The 18,470-nt window shown below is 37.7% G+C and overlaps 1 protein-coding gene and 1 pseudogene across 20 annotated transcripts in view; one reads left to right on the top strand and one right to left on the bottom strand.

Moving 5' to 3' along the window:
• The window catches only part of SLMAP (sarcolemma associated protein), a 150,339-nt gene that overhangs the window by 28,990 nt on the left and 102,879 nt on the right, over nucleotides 1–18,470 (top strand). The window lies entirely within an intron of this gene.
• LOC136128920 (pyruvate dehydrogenase E1 component subunit alpha, somatic form, mitochondrial pseudogene) lies at nucleotides 9,107–10,513 on the bottom strand (annotated as a pseudogene).

Here is an 18,470-nt window from a genome sequence, read left to right as displayed (position 1 = left end):
ATGTACCACATCTTCTTTATCCATTCATCTGTCGATGGGCATTTAGGTTGCCTCCATGACCTGGCTGTTGTAAATAGTGCTACAATGAACATTGGGGTGCATGTGTCTTTTTGAATTATGGTTTTCTCTGGGTATATGCCCTGTAGTGGGATTGCTGGGTCATATGGTAATTCTATTTTTACTTCTTTAAGGAACCTCCATACCGTTCTCCATAGTGGCTGTATCAATTTACATTCCCACCAACAGTGCAAGAGGGTTCCCTTTTCTCCACACCCTCTCCAGCATTTGTTGTTTGTAGATTTTCTGATGATGCCCATTCTAACTGGTGTGAGGTGATACCTCATTGTAGTTCTGAGTTGCATTTCTCTAATAATTAGTGATGTTGAGCAGCTTTTCATGTGCTTCTTGGCCATCTGTATGTCTTCTTTGGAGAAGTATCAATTAAGGTCTTCTGCCCATTTTTGGATTGGGTCGTTTGTTTTTTTAATATTGAGCTGCATGAGCTGTTTATATATTTTGGAGATTAATCCTTTGTCTGATGATTCATTTGCAAATATTTTCTCCCATTCTGAGGGTTGTCTTTTCGTCTTGTTTATGGTTTCCTTTGCTATGCAAAAGCTTTTAAGTTTCATTAGGCCCCATGTGTTTATTTTTGGTTTTGTTTCCATTACTCTAGGAGGTGGATCAGAAAAGATCTTGCTGTGATTTATGTCAAAGAGTGTTCTTCCTATGTTTTACTCTTAAGAGTTTTATAGTGCCCGGTCTTACATTTAGGTCTCTAATCCATTTTGAGTTTATTTTTGTGAATGATGTTAGGGAGTGTTCTAATTTCATTCTTTTACATGTAGCTGTCCAGTTTTCCCAGCACCACTTATTGAAGAGACTGTCTTTTCTCCACTGTATATCCTTGCCTCCTTTGTCATAGATTAGTTGTCCATAGGTACGTGGGTTTATCTCTGGGCTTTCTGTCCTATTCCATTGATGTATATTTCTGTTTTTGTGCCAGTACCATATTGTCTTGATTACTGTAGCTTTTTAGTATAGTCTGAAATCAGGGAATCTGATTCCTCCAGCTCCGTTTTTTTCCCTCAAGACTGCTTTGGCTATTCGGGGTCTTTTGTGTCTCCACACAAATTTTAAGAATTTTTGCTCTAGTTCTGTAAAAAATGCCATTGGTAATTTGATAGGGATTGCATTGAATCTGTAGATTGCTTTGGGTAGTACAGTGATTTTCACAGTACTGATTCTTCCAATCCAAGAGCATGGTATATCTCTCCATCTCTTGGTGTCATCTTTAATTTCTTTCATCAGTGTCTTATCGTTTTCTGCATACAGGTCTTTTGTCTCCCTAGGTAGGTTTATTCCTAGGTATTTTATTCTTTTTGTTGCAATGGTAAATGGGAGTGTTTCCTTAATTTCTCTTTCAGATTTTTCATCATTAGTGTATAGGAATGCAAGAGATTTCTATGCATTAATTTTGTATCCTGCAACTTTACCAAATTCATTGATTAACTCTAGTAGTTTTCCGGTGGCATCTTTAGGATTCTCTATGTATAGTATCATGTCATCTGCAAACAGTGACAGTTTTACTTCTTCTGTTCCAATTTGTATTCCTTTTATTTCTTTTTCTTCTCTGATTGCCATGGCTAGGACTTCCAAAACTATGTTGAATAATAGCAGTGAGAGTGGACATCCTTGTCTTGTTTCTGACCTTAGAGGAAATGCTTTCGGTTTTTCACCATTGAGAATGATGTTTGCTGTGCGTTTGTCATATATGGCCTTTATTACGTTGAAGTAGGTTCCTTCTGTGCCCACTCTCTGCAGGGTTTTTGTCATAAATGGGTGTTGAATTTTGTCAAAAGCTTTTTCTGCATCTATTGAGATGATCAGATGGTTTTTATTCTTCAATTTGTTAATATGGTGTATCACATTGATTGATTTGTGTATATTGAAGAATCCTTGCATCTCTGGGATAAACCCCATTTGGTCATGGTGTATGATCCTTTTAATGTGTTGCTGTATTCTGTTTGCTAGTATTTTGTTGAGGATTTTTGCATCTATATTCATCAGTGATATTGGTCTGTAATTTCCTTTTTTTGTAGTATCTTTGTCTAGTTCTGGTATCAGGGTGATGGTGGCCTCATAGAATTGGGAGTTTGGGAGTTTTCCTTCCTCTGCAATGTTTTGGAAGAGTTTGAGAAGGATGGGTGTTAGCGCTTCTCTAAATGTTTGTTAGAATTCACCTGTGAAGCCATCTGGTCCTGGACTTTTGTTTGTTGGAAGATTTTTAATTACAGTTTCAATTTCATTACTTGTGATTGGTCTGTTCATATTTTCTATTTCTTCCTAGTTCAGTCTTGGAGGGTTATACCATTCTAAGAATTTGTCCATTTCTTCCAGGTTGTCCATTTTATTGGCATAGAGTTGCTTGTAGTAGTCTCTTAGGATGCTTTGTATTTCTGTGGTGTCTGTTGTAACTTCTCCTTTTTCATTTCTAATTTTATTGATTTGAGTCCTCTCCATCTTTTTCTTGATGAGTCTGGCTAATGGTTTATCAATTTTGTTTATCTTCTCAAAGAACCAACTTTTAGTTTATTGATCTTTGCTGTTGTTTTCTTTGTTTCTATTTCATTTATTTCTGCTCTGATCTTTATGATTTCTTTCCTTCTGCTAACTTTGGGTTTTGTTTGTTCTTCTTTCTCTCGTTCCTTTAGATGTAACGTTAGATTGTTTGAGATTTTTCTTGTTTCTTGAGGTAGGCTTGTATAGCTATAAACTTCCCACTTAGAACTGCTTTTGCGGCATCCCATAGGTTTTGGATTATCGTGTTTTCATTGTCATTTGTCTCTAGGTATTTTCTGATTTCCTCTTTGATATCTTCAGTGATCTCTTGGTTATTTAGTAACGTATTGTTTAGCCTCCGTGTGTTTGTGTTTTTTATGTTTTTTTCCCTGTAGTTGATTTCTAACCTCATAGCGTTGTGGTCAGAAAAGATGCTTGATATGATTTCAATTTTCTTAAATTTACTGGGGCTTGATTTGCGACCCAAGATGTGATGTATCGTGGAGAATGTTCCGTGCGCACTTGAGAAGAAAGTGTAATCTGCTGTTTTTGGATGGAATGTCCTATAAATATCAATTCAATCTGTCTGATCTATTGTATTATTTAAAGCTTCTGTTTCCTTATTTATTTTCATTTTGGATGATCTGTCCATTGATGTAAGTGAGGTGTTAAAGTCCCCCACTATTATTGTGTTATTGTCGATTTCCTCTTTTATAGCTGTTAGCAGTTGCTGTATGTATTGAGGTGCTCCTATGTTGAGTGCATATATATTTATAATTGTTATATATTCTTCTTGGATTGATCCCTTGATCATTATGTAGTGTCCTTCCTTGTCTCTTGTAACATTCTTTATTTTAAAGTCTATTTTATCTGATGTGAGTATTGCTACTCTAGCTTTCTTTTGATTTCCATTTGCATGGAATATCTTTTTCCTTCGCCTCACTTTCAGTCTGTATGTGTCACTGGGTCTGAAGTGAAGTGGATCTCTTGTAGGCAGCATATATATGGGTCTTGTTTTTCTATCCATTCCACAAGCCTGTGTCTTTAGGTTGGAGCATTTAGTCCATTCACGTTTAAGGTAATTATCGATATGTATGTACCTATTACCATTTTCTTAATTGTTTTGGGTTTGTTTTTGTAGGTTCTTTGCTTCTCTTCTGTTTCCCACTTGGAGAAGTTCCTTTAGCATTTTTTGTAGAGCTGGTTTGGTGGTGCTGAATTCCCTTAGGTTTTGCTTGTCTGTAAAGCTTTTCATTTCTCCATCGAATCTGAATGAGATCCTTGCCAGGTAGAGTAATCTTGGTTGTAGGTTCTTCCCTTTCATCACTTTAAGTATATCATGCCACTCCCTTCTGGCTTGTAGAGTTTCTGCTGAGAAATCAGCTGTTAACCTTATGGGAGTTCCCTTGTATGTTATTTGTCGTTTTTCCCTTGCTGCTTTCAGTAATTTTTCTTTGTCTTTAATTTTTGCCAATTTGATTACCATGTGTCACGGCACGTTTCTCCTTGGTGGGTTTATCCTGTATGGCACTCTCTGCGCTTCCTGGACTTGGGTGGCTGTTTCCTTTCCCATGTTAGGGCAGTTTTTGACTATAATCTCTTCAAATATTTTCTCTGGTCCTTTCTCTCTCTCTTCTCCTTCTGGGACCCCTGTAATGCGAATGTTGTGGTTGTTTAATGTTGTCCCAGAGGTCTCTTAGGCTGTCTTCATTTCTTTTCTTTGTTTTTTGTTTATTGTGTTTCGCAGCAGTGAATTCCACCATTCTGTCTTCCAGGTCACTCATCCATTCTTCTGCCTCAATTATTCTGCTATGATTCCTTCTAGTGTATTTTTCATTTCAGTTAGTGTATTTTTCATCTGTGTTTGTTTGTTCTTTAATTCTTCTAGATCTTTGTTAAACATTTCTTGCATCTTCTCGATCTTTGCCTCCATTCTTTTTCCCAGGTCCTGGATCATCTTCACTATCATTATTCTGAATTCTTTTTTTGGAAGATTGCCTATCTCTCTTTCATTTTGTTGTTTTTCTTGGGTTTTATCTTGTTCCTTCATCTGGTGCATAGCCCTCTGCCTTTTCATCTTGTCTGTCTTTCTGTGAATGTGGTTTTTGTTCCACAGGCTGCAGGATTGTAGTTCTTCTTGCTTCTGCTGTCTCCATTTTCAGTACTTTTCCGTCATCCTGAACAGAAACTCTATACCCATTAAATAACTCTCCTCTTCTCCCTGAGGCTCTAATAACTGCTATTTCTACTTTGTGCCTCTATGAATTTGCCTATTCTAGGTGACTTATGTAAGTGGAATCATATAATATGTGGCCTTATGGTGTATTTTTTTTTTTTTTTTTTTGCGGTATGCGGGCCTCTCAGTGTTGTGGCCTCTCCTGTTGCGGAGCACAGGCTCCGGATGCTGAGGCCCAGTGGCCGTGGCTCGCGGGCCTAGCTGCTCCGCGGCATGTGGGATCTTCCCACACAGGGGCACAAATCCATGTCTCCTGCATCGGCAGGTGGATGCTGAACCACTGTGCCACCAGGGAAGCCCCTTTATGGTGTCTTTTATAGCACAGAAGTTTTAAATTTTGAAGTTCAGTTTATCCTTCATTTTAAAAATAATTCTAACAACCCTAAAATTTTAATTTATATTAGTATTTGTGCTTTTGGTATCATGTCTAAGAAGGCATTTGCCTAATCCCAGGTCATGAAGACGTATTTTAACCATTTTTGAGTGTTCTCTTACTTGGCCCTCCCATTTGTATATTAAACATCAGCCAATATAAACTGTCAGTGGTCTGTCAGTGGTTTTATGAGAAGGGTTTATTAGATGTTGTACTATTTAAAAATTTTTAGATCAGGATAGTGGTTTCAAACTTTAGATTCTCTTGAGATGCTTACTGAAAACAGGTTCCTTAGATCATTTTTGTACATTTGTAGTAAACGTCTAGGAGACTTGGCATCATGTGGTTGAAAAGTGTGGAATTAAGATAGTCCAGCATAATGATGAAGAGCCTGCATCCTGGATTCTGACTAGCTGGGTGTGAATCCTGGCTGTGCCACTTTCTTAGCCATATGTTCTTGGGCCAGTCACTTGTTGTCTCTGGGCATTCATTTCATCTCTCAGGGTTGTTGCAAGGATTAAACAAGCTAGTATCTGTGAAGCACTTAGAATAGTTTGGCAATAGTAAGCAGCACATGTGTGTTATATATTGTTATACCCTTTAACTCAGTAATATCATTTTCAGGGACTTAATCTAAGAATATTAACAGATATATGTATAACACTTTCATCAAAGACATTAATTGCAAGAAGTCTTCTATATATATAGTCAGAAGACCTATGGTTAAATATCTTAATGAAATGTATGAAATGTCATGTAGCCATTTAGTCATATTCAAAAAATATTTAATGCCTTGGGAAAATAGTGATTTAAGTGAAAAAGTCAAATTAATATACAACTACTTACAAAGTAGGTCTCTAAACTTCTTTAAACATATGGGGCAGGGCAATGGAGTGTTGGTCTTGTAATGCATATAAATAAATAAGTTAAACTGTTGACAATGATTATCCTTGGAAGCTGGGAGGAATAATTTTAATTTTCTTCTATACTTTACTGTACTTTCTTGACTTCAGTGATAAGTATTTTATGCTCAGAAAAACAAATTAATTTTGAAAAAGACCAGAAGAGGGGAAAAGCCCAGTGTGAAATAGGAAAAATGATAGGAAAATAGGAAAAGCCCAATGTGAAAGAGGATAATAGGATGATAGAAAAATAGGAAAAACCCAGTGTGAAATAGGAGAGCATAATGGGAATAGGAAACCTGCATCCTAATACTAGTACTGTTATTAAATGATTTTCAACCTTGATTGAATTTTATCTCTTCCTTGGGGACATAGTTTCCTTATCTGTAAAATGAGAAATTGGACTAAAATTTAAAAGGCAGTATAGTAGAATGGTTAAGAGCTGCGAGGTCAGAAGTGGGGCTTTAGGGACTACAGCTGAGGAGATCATTACATGGATTCATACGCTAGTTCTTATTTGCTTGGTGACTTCTGGCAAGTAATTTGCCAGAAACTCTGCCTCAATTTTCTTGTTTTTAAAGTGGGGTTAATAATAATACCTCACAGGGGAGTGGTGAGAATTAAGTGAATTAAATACATGTAAAGGACTTAATATAGAGCCTGGCACACAGTAAGAATTCAGTAAACGTTAACCATTTTTACTGGTATGTAGATCCTTTCTAATGAGGTTATTTATTGCGAATATTTTGAGTCAAGTGAGTGATTCTTAAATTTGTCATTTGAAAGTTTAATCAGTTTTCTATATAGATATTTTTGAGATTGTGGAGGCTATTGATTTGTGAAATAGAATGTTTTAGAGGCCCTGACCCCCACTCCCAGCTTGCCTTATTTGTTTTGTGTTCTTGTGCAGGCAGCTTCTTTGAGGTCCTAAGTTATCTCATCCATGAGAGAATTTTATAGACCATTTCAGCAGTAAAAATCTCATATTTGATTTTTTTAGTTTTTTTCTAACTCTTTTTGTTCTGAAGCTGATGTATGCAGCTTAATCTGTCTGTAATTAAGTTGCATAGGCTGTTAGGTTGTACTTATTTTTCTTCAACTGATGTTTCAATTTTAAACTTGAGAAAATGGCATAAAGCCCAAGGGAATGTTACAGCTCAGTTGACTTGCCCATTCTAGAAAAAGCTAACGTTATATTGTAAACTCAGCTAGAAGTTGGTGGAGCATTACCTCTGGTGTAACTCGATTGATGCATAGATGTTATTTAATTTAATCCCAGAAAAAGAATGTACCCAAATGTTTTAAGAGGTAAATCTGAGTGTGAAAATCACTTTCAGAGTCAGCAACCATATTGAAATTCATTTTTGGAACCCTGAACAAAGACTACAAAAATAGATGACTTTTGTAATATTATATCATTTTCTTTCACTGACTATATGAGATAATTAAGTCTTTGGTGAATAGTGACTCAGCTATTCCATTGCTTGGGAAATTTTTGTCTGTGAACAAGTCACTCTGTGATACCTCAGTTTATAATGGCAGTCAAAATGAAGATGAAATTTGTATTTTAATACACTTATTCTCAGATCTTCAGAAGCTCTCTCCTTTTCTGCATGCAGTAACTGCAGTAGGCAACCCACCATGGGGGGCATTATTTCTGTGTTAGAGAATGAATTAGTAGAGTTAACATTGCCAGGAAGCAAAAGGCAGTAGTTTGACTGCCACAGTTAAGGGATACAATTTGTTACTTATAACAGATATAAGGTATTTTCCTCTAATTGTAATAACTTGTTCATTAAACATACCTAGCTATAATCCTTATAACAAGAGAGTGGTATGTCTTTTGGCTTGATGGGTAAAATAAGCTTGAGACAGCTTTGTGACTCACTGACACAAGAGGGAAAAATCTCTGCCTGACTTTGGAATTGGATTTTATTTTAGGATGAGTTGTTTCTGTAAGTATAGATATGAGAGAGTTCCTATCCTACATGTCTAATATCTTATTCTATCTCCCCATAGATTTAACTCAGTGCTTCCAAATTCCCCCAGCCTATACTTTTTGTATCTTCTGCCACTTGGTTCACGTTAATTACAAAGTGTTTGTATTTCTCCCTCCATATTTTTCTTTCTGAATGTAAGAATTTATGAACTTTTCCTTTAAACATTAAAAAAAATTTTATTTATTTATTTTTGGCTGTGTTGGGTCTTCATTGTCGTGCGCAGGCTTTCTCTAGTTGCAGTGAACAGGGGCTACTCTTCATTGCGGTGCGCAGGCTTCTCATTGCAGTAGCTTCTCGTTGTGGATCACGAGCTCTAGGCGTGTGAGCTTCAGTAGTTGTGGCTCACGGGCTCAGTAGTTGTGGCTCGTGGGCTTAGTTGCTCCATGGCATGTGGGCTCTTCCCGGACCAGGGTTCGAACTTGTGTCCCCTGCGTTGGCAGGCAGATTCTTAACCACTGCGCCACCAGGGAATCCCTCTTTAAACATTTTAAATTGTCTTTTGGGTTTGTCGATTTGTTTCAGTTTTTAAAAATTTCATTTTTTCTTATAGAAGAGACTAGTAACATATTTGCTTCTGTGGAGGGAAATTGGGAAACTGTGGGGCATGGGAAAGAAGATGTACTTTTCACTGTACCACTGGACTTTTGGAACCCATTAAATTTTTCTCCCATCTTTTTAAACTTAATTTTATAGAGTAGCATAAACACGTTTACAAACTGTTTGTTTGTTTGATGGGTTTTATTTCTTTTAAAGTTGAGAACACAAAGTTTCTTAAAGTTGACCATTGAATGTTCTGTTGAAGGCATAATAGTAAGTTTACAGTGCTCCTTTATTTATTTATTCATTCATTCATTCATTCATTCTGCTCCGGGTCATAGTTGCACCACGCGAGATCTTCGCTGTGGCATGCAGGCTCTTAGTTGTGGCATGCGGACTCTTAGTTGTGGCATGTGGACTCTTAGTTGTGGCATGTGGGATCTAGTTCCCTGACCAGGGATCAAACCCAGGCCCCCTGCACTGGGAACATGGAGTCTTATCCACTGAACCACCAGGGAAGTCCTTGCAGTCTTCCTTTAAGTGATTCACTTGATCCATAAACTTCAAAAGATGAATCACTGTAATAGAAGTGATGGCCTAGTTCTTGTAAAGGTGGTTTGGGATCAACTGTAGCAAACTAGACTGTGCTCTCAATTTCTTTCTTCACTTCAACATCAGTTTCCTTTCATTCTTCAACACTGGCAGTATTGCTGTGTGCTGTTCTATCTCAGAGAAGCATAATAGGGTCATTCTTCTTACTTCTTGTATTTCTTCTTGTGTATAGTAACCGGCTCCAAGATCATGCATACTGTGTCCTTCATAATGTTGAGTCTGCAGCTCTATCAGTATGATCCCCTATACAGATCTATAATAGGCAGATGCAATCTTTGTTGCCTCCTGGACACATAGAGCATCCATTCCATCTGACCTAAGCCCAGGAAGAAAATTGTCTTTCTTGTAGTAATCAGTGATGACTGCTGCTCTCTAAACAGATGTTCCCATTACACAGTGGTTTTTCTCACAGATGAAAATAAACGGTCATTTCCACAAAGTTGCCATGTTGTATGCTTCAAATATAAAGTCAAACAGACCTCATTTTTTCCATTATACAAGTGGCCCTCCCTATCCATGGGCTCTGCATCCACCGATTCAACCAACTGCAGATTGAAAATGTTTGGGAAAAAAATTCCAGAAAGTTCCAAAAAGCAAAAATTGAATTTTCCATGCACAGGCAACTATTTACATAGCATTTATGTTGTATGAGGTATTATGAGTAATCTAGAGATGATTTAAAGTATATGGGAGGATGTGCATAGGGTTATATGCAAATACAATGCTATTTTATATAAGGGACTTGAGCATCTGAGGATTTTGGTATCCGTGGAACCAATCCCCCTTGGTATCCTGGAACCAATCCCCCTTGGATACTGAGTGGTAACTGTACTTACAGGCCAGACCAGTGCTCAGGGGAACCTGAGCTCTGACAATGCCCTGATCCCCGTAGAAGGCCTTAGTGTACATGTGTATTAATCCTACTTTTCCTTTAGCACAACCTTCTCTTTGTCTTGTAAACTCTACAAATTTCTGGGACAGAAAGTCCACAAGTAAAACTAAAGCCATGAGCCCAGTAAGCTGTGATGAGGTGATCTATGATTTTTATCCCGACCTCAAGTCCCCCACAAACTTCTTGACATTACATAAGTAACAAAAACCACAAATAACTTTCTGTTTGATTCCATTGGCAAACAGTCTGTATCATCCTGTAGAGTCTGAGTCTCTCTTCACTACCGAGCACTGTTGTGATACGAGGGCCCTCTTACTACCCATGAAGGTCACATTTCTTCATTTCAAATGTACCATCATTTGCACAGTTACGGGATGCCACCAGTGTTCTCCTAGCCATGACCCGCAGGAAATGGTGAGAATCTTCCTCTTAGAGGATCTTCCTCCTGAGTGCAGGTCGTGGTGGTCGCAGCAGTGATGACATGCTCTATGCTGGGCCATAGGCACACAGATATTTTTAAAGAGTGCAGAATATTCATGGATGGGCTGCAGTTTTCTTAACTGTTCTTCCATTGTTGAATATTTACATAGGTTCCATCTTTTAAAACTATTATAAATTTTGCTTTGCTGAATATCTTTATACCTAGATCTTTATTTATGTTTTTTATTACTTCTGTAGGCTAAGTTCTCAGAAGTAAATCAAAGGGGACATTGTTTTAAAGCTCACTTCGTATACTTTGCCAAACTGCTTTCCAGACAGGTTGTGCCAATTTACACTCCCATGACCAGCTTGTGAAAATGTTTCTCTTATGTCACTCTTGAACGCACTGAGTGTTATTTAAAATACTTTCTGCCACTTTCATCAGTAACAAGCTGAATCCCTTAAATTTTTATATTACAAAGTTATTTCCTATGTGCGTGTGTATATTCATATATTCTTTTCATCCTTCCTCTGTTCATTAGCCTTTTAAAAACAGCTTTATTGAAGTAGAATTTACATTCCATAAAATTTACCCATTGTAAAAGTAAGTTTAGTTTACTTGAAGTTAATGGTTTTTAGTAAATCTGTAGTTTTGTAATCATCACCATAATCTAGCTATAAAACATTTTCATCACCCCCAGAAGTTCTCTTGTGCCTATTTGCATTCAGTCCTTGATTCCCACATGCAGCCTTAGGCAACCACTGATCTGTTTTCTGTCTCTATAGATTTGCATATTCCAGAAATTTTAAATAAACAAAATCATACTATATGCAGTCATTTGTGTCTGGCTTCTTTCCGTTAGCATTATGTTTTTGAGGTTCATCTATTTTATAGAATGTATCAACAGTTCATTCACTTTATTGCAGATATATCTTTCTTATTCAGTGGTTGATGGGTATTTGGATTGCCTCCAACTTTTGGTTATTATGAACAGCGCTGCTAGGAACATTTGTGTACAGTACTTTGTGTCTTTTATTTCTCTTGGCTAGATACCTAGGTGTAGAATTGCTTGGAACCCATTACATTTTATATCATTACTTAGCCACAAAAAATGTTTCTTGTTTTTTTTGCGGTATGCGGGCCTCTCACTGTTGCGGCCTCTCCCGCTGTGGAGCACAGGCTCCGGACGCGCAGGCTCAGTGGCCATGGCCCACAGGCCCAGCCGCTCCGCGGCATGTGGGATCTTCCCGGACCAGGGCACGAACCAACGTCCCCTGCATCAGCAGGCGAACCCTCAACCACTGCGCCACCAGGGAAGCCCAAAAATGGTTCTTTTAAAGAAAGGATGATAGCACTGTATTTGAGAAGAAACATAAATAAATGATACAAAAGAGTTAAACTGGAATGATTGGATCAGGCAAGTGAAAAGTTCTAAGACATGCAGTATGACTGTATAATAATGGAAACCCCTTCAGGATTTATTGGTACATGAGCAACTGCTAGAGCCTAAAACCAAGTGAAGGCAAAAAAAAAAAAAAAAAAAATTAATGAATATCTAAATAAACATTGATAACAACTTTGTTTCCATGAAAAATGAGAACAATGGAAATAGAACATCATTTGCATTCATTATGACAGCAAAATGAGTATATATAACACGCAAAATGTCCTTTGCAATATAAAAGGTCAACAAGATTTTTGTAGGTGGACCAAAGAACTATGCAGTCAGTTTGTTCAAGATGAATATATGTAGTAAACAGACATCCTTGCTAGTAACCACAGAAATAAATATCTTACAAAATGGTTGTTATATTAGCAAAATGAAAATATGTAGTGCTAGAAAGGTTGTGGTAGTGACGTTAGCTTTGTGTTTTGGTCTAGTCCAAGTGCAAAGCAGTGTGGCAGAGCTTGTCCACATCTGTGGAGTAGTAAGATTCTGGGGTAACCTCTGTTTTAGCTTCTTTGAATGTAATTAACATGTTTTAATAGTAAATTAATAAGGGAAGAAGTAAACCAAAAGATAACAGCTACAGATTTCTCCCATGTGCTGAAATCCAGTCTGGTTGTGCTTTTCTCTCTCTGCTCTCTCTGTGACTCACCTAAACTCTGGAGGCACTAACCCAACTCAGCTATTTTTCTCTCTGGCCTGGAGAGCTGCAGGTGATCTGAATCCTGCTTTTCCAGCTTTCACTAAATCCTGGATCCAGTTGTCCTTTAATCCTATGACTCACACCTTGAGAGTCACCCCCACCCCACTCCAAGAAAATGCTTTTAACTTTCTCATAGTGAGTAATAATTCTGTCACATCTTTTCTGTGCTTTAATGATTTTGTGTTAGGTGCTCATTTGAAAATACGCTTCCGGTTGATTTTCTTTTTTTTAAAGTTCTTTGCAGAGTTCTTCTGTATGGGTGGGACCAAACACTTATGAGTCACTCCCAGTTAGTACAGTACAGCCATCCAAGAGTAAGTGATTTTTCAGTGTGACAAATTGTCTGCCAAAAAATTATAAAGTAGAGCTACAATCAAGAAGCGGAAATTGATCCTTGCCCTGTTTATTTCCCCCTGTATCTTCAAGTTATCTCTTTTCTTCCAGTGTCAAAAATTCTTTCCATTCCTGACAAATTTTTATTGTATTGGTAATATTTTTCCCTATGTACTAGCATTATAGGTTTTTACATCATCCATACTTCAATACTTTTCCTTATTATATAAGGCTATGAGTTTTATTGTTAGTTGAGTTTATATAAAGTCGTGGGTGAAGTATTATGTAACAATCAAGAAGTCAAGCATTATAAAAAGTAAAAATTTTCCTATTCATTTTATTATACTTGACAACAATTTTTGGTTTATTAAGAAATACATCACCAATTTTCTTTGTATAGAGCAACCACAAATACTCTTCTACTAAAACTGTAAATACTCTTCTACAAGAGGTAGTGGTGCAACTGTATTTAGTTCTTTAGTCTTTTCCACTCAGATTGGCTTGACTACTTAGGGACCTCAGGAAGAGATGACCTGTAGATTCTACTAATTTTTGAAAAATTAATACAACAGAATTGGAAAGTCCAGACTGTTATGTGATTTGACTTGATTTCTGATCCCCACCAGTGTATTCAAGTCACTACACTATCTCTTTTTAAACTGGTAAAGGTGTTAGTCCTTGGCTGGTTCCCTGGCCTCTTGGTTATTTCTTTTCCTGATTTTTTCTGTAGCTTTTTGACTGTTTTGTCTGAAATTCCTTCAAGCATATTCTCCACTAACTCTCCATAAAGTGTTAGTGTTCCTAAAAGTTCAATCATTGTTCTCTTCATAAATGTTATTTTTGGATCATCTCATTTATTACAATAATTTTAATTACCACTCAGATGCCTCTCAGATATCTTGAGCTCTAAGGTCTGAGTTTTCTACCCATTGCCTGCTTACATTTATTCACTTGAATGTCCTATAGAGACTCTAAAAACAATATACCCCAAATTGAAATGAATCATTCACCACCCCCTCCCCAGTATTTCCAAATACAGGTAATGGCCTTATCATCTGCTCAGTAGCTCATACTAGAAACTACTGCTTTTCAACACTGAGCACTTAAGATCTGTCACTAAGCCCATTTCACTGCTTCTAACACTGTCCAGTTTAGGACCTTGTTATTTCTTTATTTCAATGACTATAACTGGTCTCCCTGCCTTCAGTCTAGTACCCCTCAAGCTATTCCCTCCCTGAGTGAAATGTCAGTTTGATCTTAGTATTTACCTATCTAAACCCTATAGTGGCAAGTCCCCTATCATCTATATCGTAAAGGTTGTACTGCTTGATACATCTTAAAAGGCTTGGTGACTGCTCACCTCTCCAGCATGATTTCCTGTCATTCTCAGTCTTGTGCTTCACATGCCACCCCCCCCACTATGTTGTTTCTCACCTCTGTTTGCTCATGCTGTTTCAGTCCCCTCCCTTCTCATCTTGGTTCACTCTTAATCAGCCTTCATGACTCAGCGTGGGACAGTTCCATCAGAAGCCTTTTCTGAATCCTCAGGATTGGGTCAAGTACCCTTGCTCTTTACTGGATTATTCTTGTTAGTACATGAAACAGTGTAATTTTTCTCATATTAAAAAATTATTATCTTGACCCCACTTTACTTTCTAGCTACTGCCCATTTCTTTGCTTCCCTTTAGGGCAGAACTCCTTAAAAAAGATTTGTCTATATGTACACTTTCTCATTCCCCTCCATCCATTTTCTCTTGAATCACTCTGGTGAGGCTTTCATTGTCCACTACATCCACAGTTCTTGTCAGGGTCATCAGTGGCTTCCAGGTTGCTATTTCCCTTGGTCACTTCTTATTCCTAATCTTCCTTGATCTTTCAGCATCATTTGACATAGTTGATCTCTTCCATGTTCTTGGAAACATCATTCACAATGACTTCCGGGACACAACACTTTACTTCACTGGCCATCTTTGAAATTTCCTTTGCTTGGTCTTCATCTCCCTGACCTATAAACTTTGGACTGCTTCAACACTCTGTCCTTGGTCCTCTTGTCTATCTGTAATTGCTTTCTCAATGATTTCATTCTGTCTCTTAACTTTCAGTTCTTTGTATATGCTGATGACAACCACATTTTTATCTCAAGCCCAGACTTTTTCCCCGGACTCTAGGTTCATATCCAGCTGCCTTTTTGACATTTTCACCTGATATCTAACATACACCTCAAATTTAATATGTCCAAAGCTGAACTCCTGATACCTCCCTAACCTCAATAAAAAACCTTCTCACATTCAGCCCTTCCAGTTCACATAGGGGCAGTTACAGTTGACCCTTAAACAACATGGGTTTGAACTGCATGGGTCCAGTTATATGCAGATTTTTTTCAGTAGTAAATACTACAGTGCTACACGATCCAGGGTTGGTTGAATTCCTGGATATGGAACTGCAGATACAGAGGGCCAGCTATAAGTTAAAAGTTATATGGGAGTTTTCAACTGCATGGAGGATTGGTGTCCCTAACCTCAGTGTTGTTCAAGGGTCACTTGTATATCCTTCTGAGTTGCTTGGGTCAAAAACTTTGGTATCCTTCTTGACCCCTTTTTTTCATATTTTACATTCAGTCTGTCAGGAAATCTTGTGCTGTACAAATATTATCATTTTGTGTGTGTGTTGTATAAAAGGTTAATGTTATGCTTTTCCAGTTTTATAGCACTGTTTTATTTTAAGGACAGGGATCCTGAAGACCATATTTATACCAGATGCCTTGATTTGATTCCCCCCTCTCCCCCTCCCCGCCCCATAAAGAACTCTGGTGGGTTGCTGAAGCTCTTCCATTCAGAACTGAGTCCTGTAATCTGAAAGAACAAAGAGCAAGTGAGCTGTTAACCCTCTTAAATACCTTTCATAAGTCAGTGATTTTACTTCTGAAGTGTGTTCTTGTGTCAAGGAGATGACTAGTTTATTAACCCTTTTGAATTTATTGAACTTTGATCTCCCTTGATGTTTAACTCTTTTTTTTTTCCTGGCAAATTCTGTTTTTCTGTGTTTTTCTCTCTTTGCATAGTTATATTTTTCTATTTGTTTGGGAGTTTGTTTTGTTTGTTTCTTCTTTTCATCTTTCCACTTTCTTCCATCAAATGATGATAATGCGGAATTGAAGATTTGTTAGCCTTATTGAATAAAGTTTTATATCTCTTTTAATATTATTAAAGTTTAACTCTTTAAGATTTCTTTTTTGTGGAGATAAGCACTGTGAATAGTTTGTATACGTTCTTTCAGATTTTTGTTTTCTAATGGCGTATAAGCATATATCTTTTTTTTTTTTAAGATGAATCTCAATTTCAGGATGTTTTATTTTATTATTTTATTTTTTTGGCTGTGTTGGGTCTTAGTTGCGGCACATGGGATCTTCGCTGAGGCACGCGGGATCTGTTGTTGCACTGCTTGGGCTTCTCTGTAGTTGTGGCATGCGGGTTTTCTCTCTCTACTTGCGGCACACGGGCTCCAGGGCGCCTGGGCTCTGTAGTTTATAGCACATGGGCTCTCTCCTTGAGGTGCGCGAGCTCAGTAGCTGTGGCGCATGGGCTTAGTTGCCCCATGGCATGTGGGATCTTAGTTCCCCAACCAGGGATCGAACCTGCATCCCCTGCATCCCCTGCATCGTAAGGCGGATTCTTTACCACTGGACCACCAGGGAAGTCCCTATCATTCTTTTTATAAAAGGGATCACTGGGGCTTCCCTGGTGGCGCAGTGGTTGAGAGTCTGCCTGCTGATGCAGGGGACACAGGTTCGTGCCCCTGTCTGGGAGGATCCCACATGCTGCGGAGCAGCTGGGCCTGTGAGCCATGGCTGCTGAGCCGGTGCGTCCGGAGCCTGTGCTCCACAATGGGAGAGGCCACGACAGTGAGAGGCCTGCGTACCGGAAAAAAAAAAAAAAAAAAAAAGGGATCACTGTATATCTTGATACATTTTAATTTCAGTACCCATACCGTTATATTATTTTTGATGATTATGATGTCTGATATTTAATCAGACAGTTTGGCTGGGCATTAGTAGTTTCCAGTTTTTAACTTCTATTAACATGGCTTCGGTACATACTTAACGCATTTGTCATTGTACATGTGTGCATTTCATTGTTTCTATAGGTTAGATTCCTGGATGTGGAATTGCTCAGCCAAAGAATATAAGCATTTAAAAATTTAATAGTTGTTGCTGAATCATTTTCCAAAATGGTTGTAGCAGTTTACACTCTTAGGCCCGCCCAGTGTATATATGCCCAGTATATTTCCCAGTATGTGAGAGAGCTGTTTCTCCACATTTTTATATTGCCAGAGCCAGGTATCACTATTCTTAATCTTTGCCAAACTGATATTGACCACTTTTGATAATTGCCCATCTTCCTGAGCTTTTTGATCTCTTGAAAGTTTTGGAGTTAGATGCTTGTTTGCCCCTTCCCATACATGTCTCTTTCTCTCTCTCTTTTTTTTTTTAAACAGAAAATTCAAATAGTATAGGAGGGTGTAATGGGAAAACCTCTGCCCTGCCCTAGTAATTTATATGCTACTTAGGTGTCCTAAGGAGCATTTTGAGTTTTGAACTGAGTGAGTTAATGCTTCTGGAGCATTATTCCATGACTTCACTGGATTTCCAACCCTGTCACTCACTCAGGGCCAGGAGTATAGTAGGGCTCTGGTTTAGAAATGGAATTATATGACATCTGTTAAATATCACTTGCTTAATTTATTCAGAAGCTAGTTCACACTGTCAAGTGAGCTGTAGATTGCTAATCTGTGCTATATATTCTGAGTGTATTTACATATATCTGAGGGTAGTAATTTCCTTTTGATATAACTATGATTAGGGAATTCCCTGATCCATATTGTGATGTGTGTTTCATATTTTTTATAAATGGTTTTCAGTCTGTGCTGTGAGACAGAGATTTAGCTGCTTCTTTGCACAGGTTGTGGTTATTTATGGTAATATTCATGTGTAATGGGGTAATGACATGCTATTTTTAACATCTGTATTTGTTAGAGTTCAGCTGTTACTGATTTATTTATATCTCTATCAGCTGTTTACTGTTTAAGTAATTAACTGGTAAATTATTTTTAAGAACTTTAGCTTAAGAAAGGTTATAAGGAAAAGGCATAAAGGAAAGTCTTGCATCAGTTCTCTGAAGAAAGTTTCAGTGATTACACGTTTATGCATATTCTGTGAATTTAGTAATAATAGCTGCCATTTGTTTAGCAGTTACTATGTACAAATGCTGTACTAAATACCTTACATGCTTAACATCATTTAACCTTTACAACAAACACTCAGAGGTACATACTGATATTACCCCCAATTTATAAATAGGGATTTATAAATAACCCTTTATAACTAAAGGGATGCTCAGAGAGGTTAAATAACATGCTCAAGGTCACACAGTATGTTAGAAGGTGATGGGGCTGG

Source organism: Phocoena phocoena, chromosome 10, assembly GCF_963924675.1.
Source record: "Phocoena phocoena chromosome 10, mPhoPho1.1, whole genome shotgun sequence".
In the NCBI taxonomy this organism is placed as follows: domain Eukaryota; kingdom Metazoa; phylum Chordata; class Mammalia; order Artiodactyla; family Phocoenidae; genus Phocoena; species Phocoena phocoena.
The sequence above is the reverse complement of the archived record's forward strand: the minus strand, read 5'-3'. Positions and strand labels throughout refer to the sequence as shown.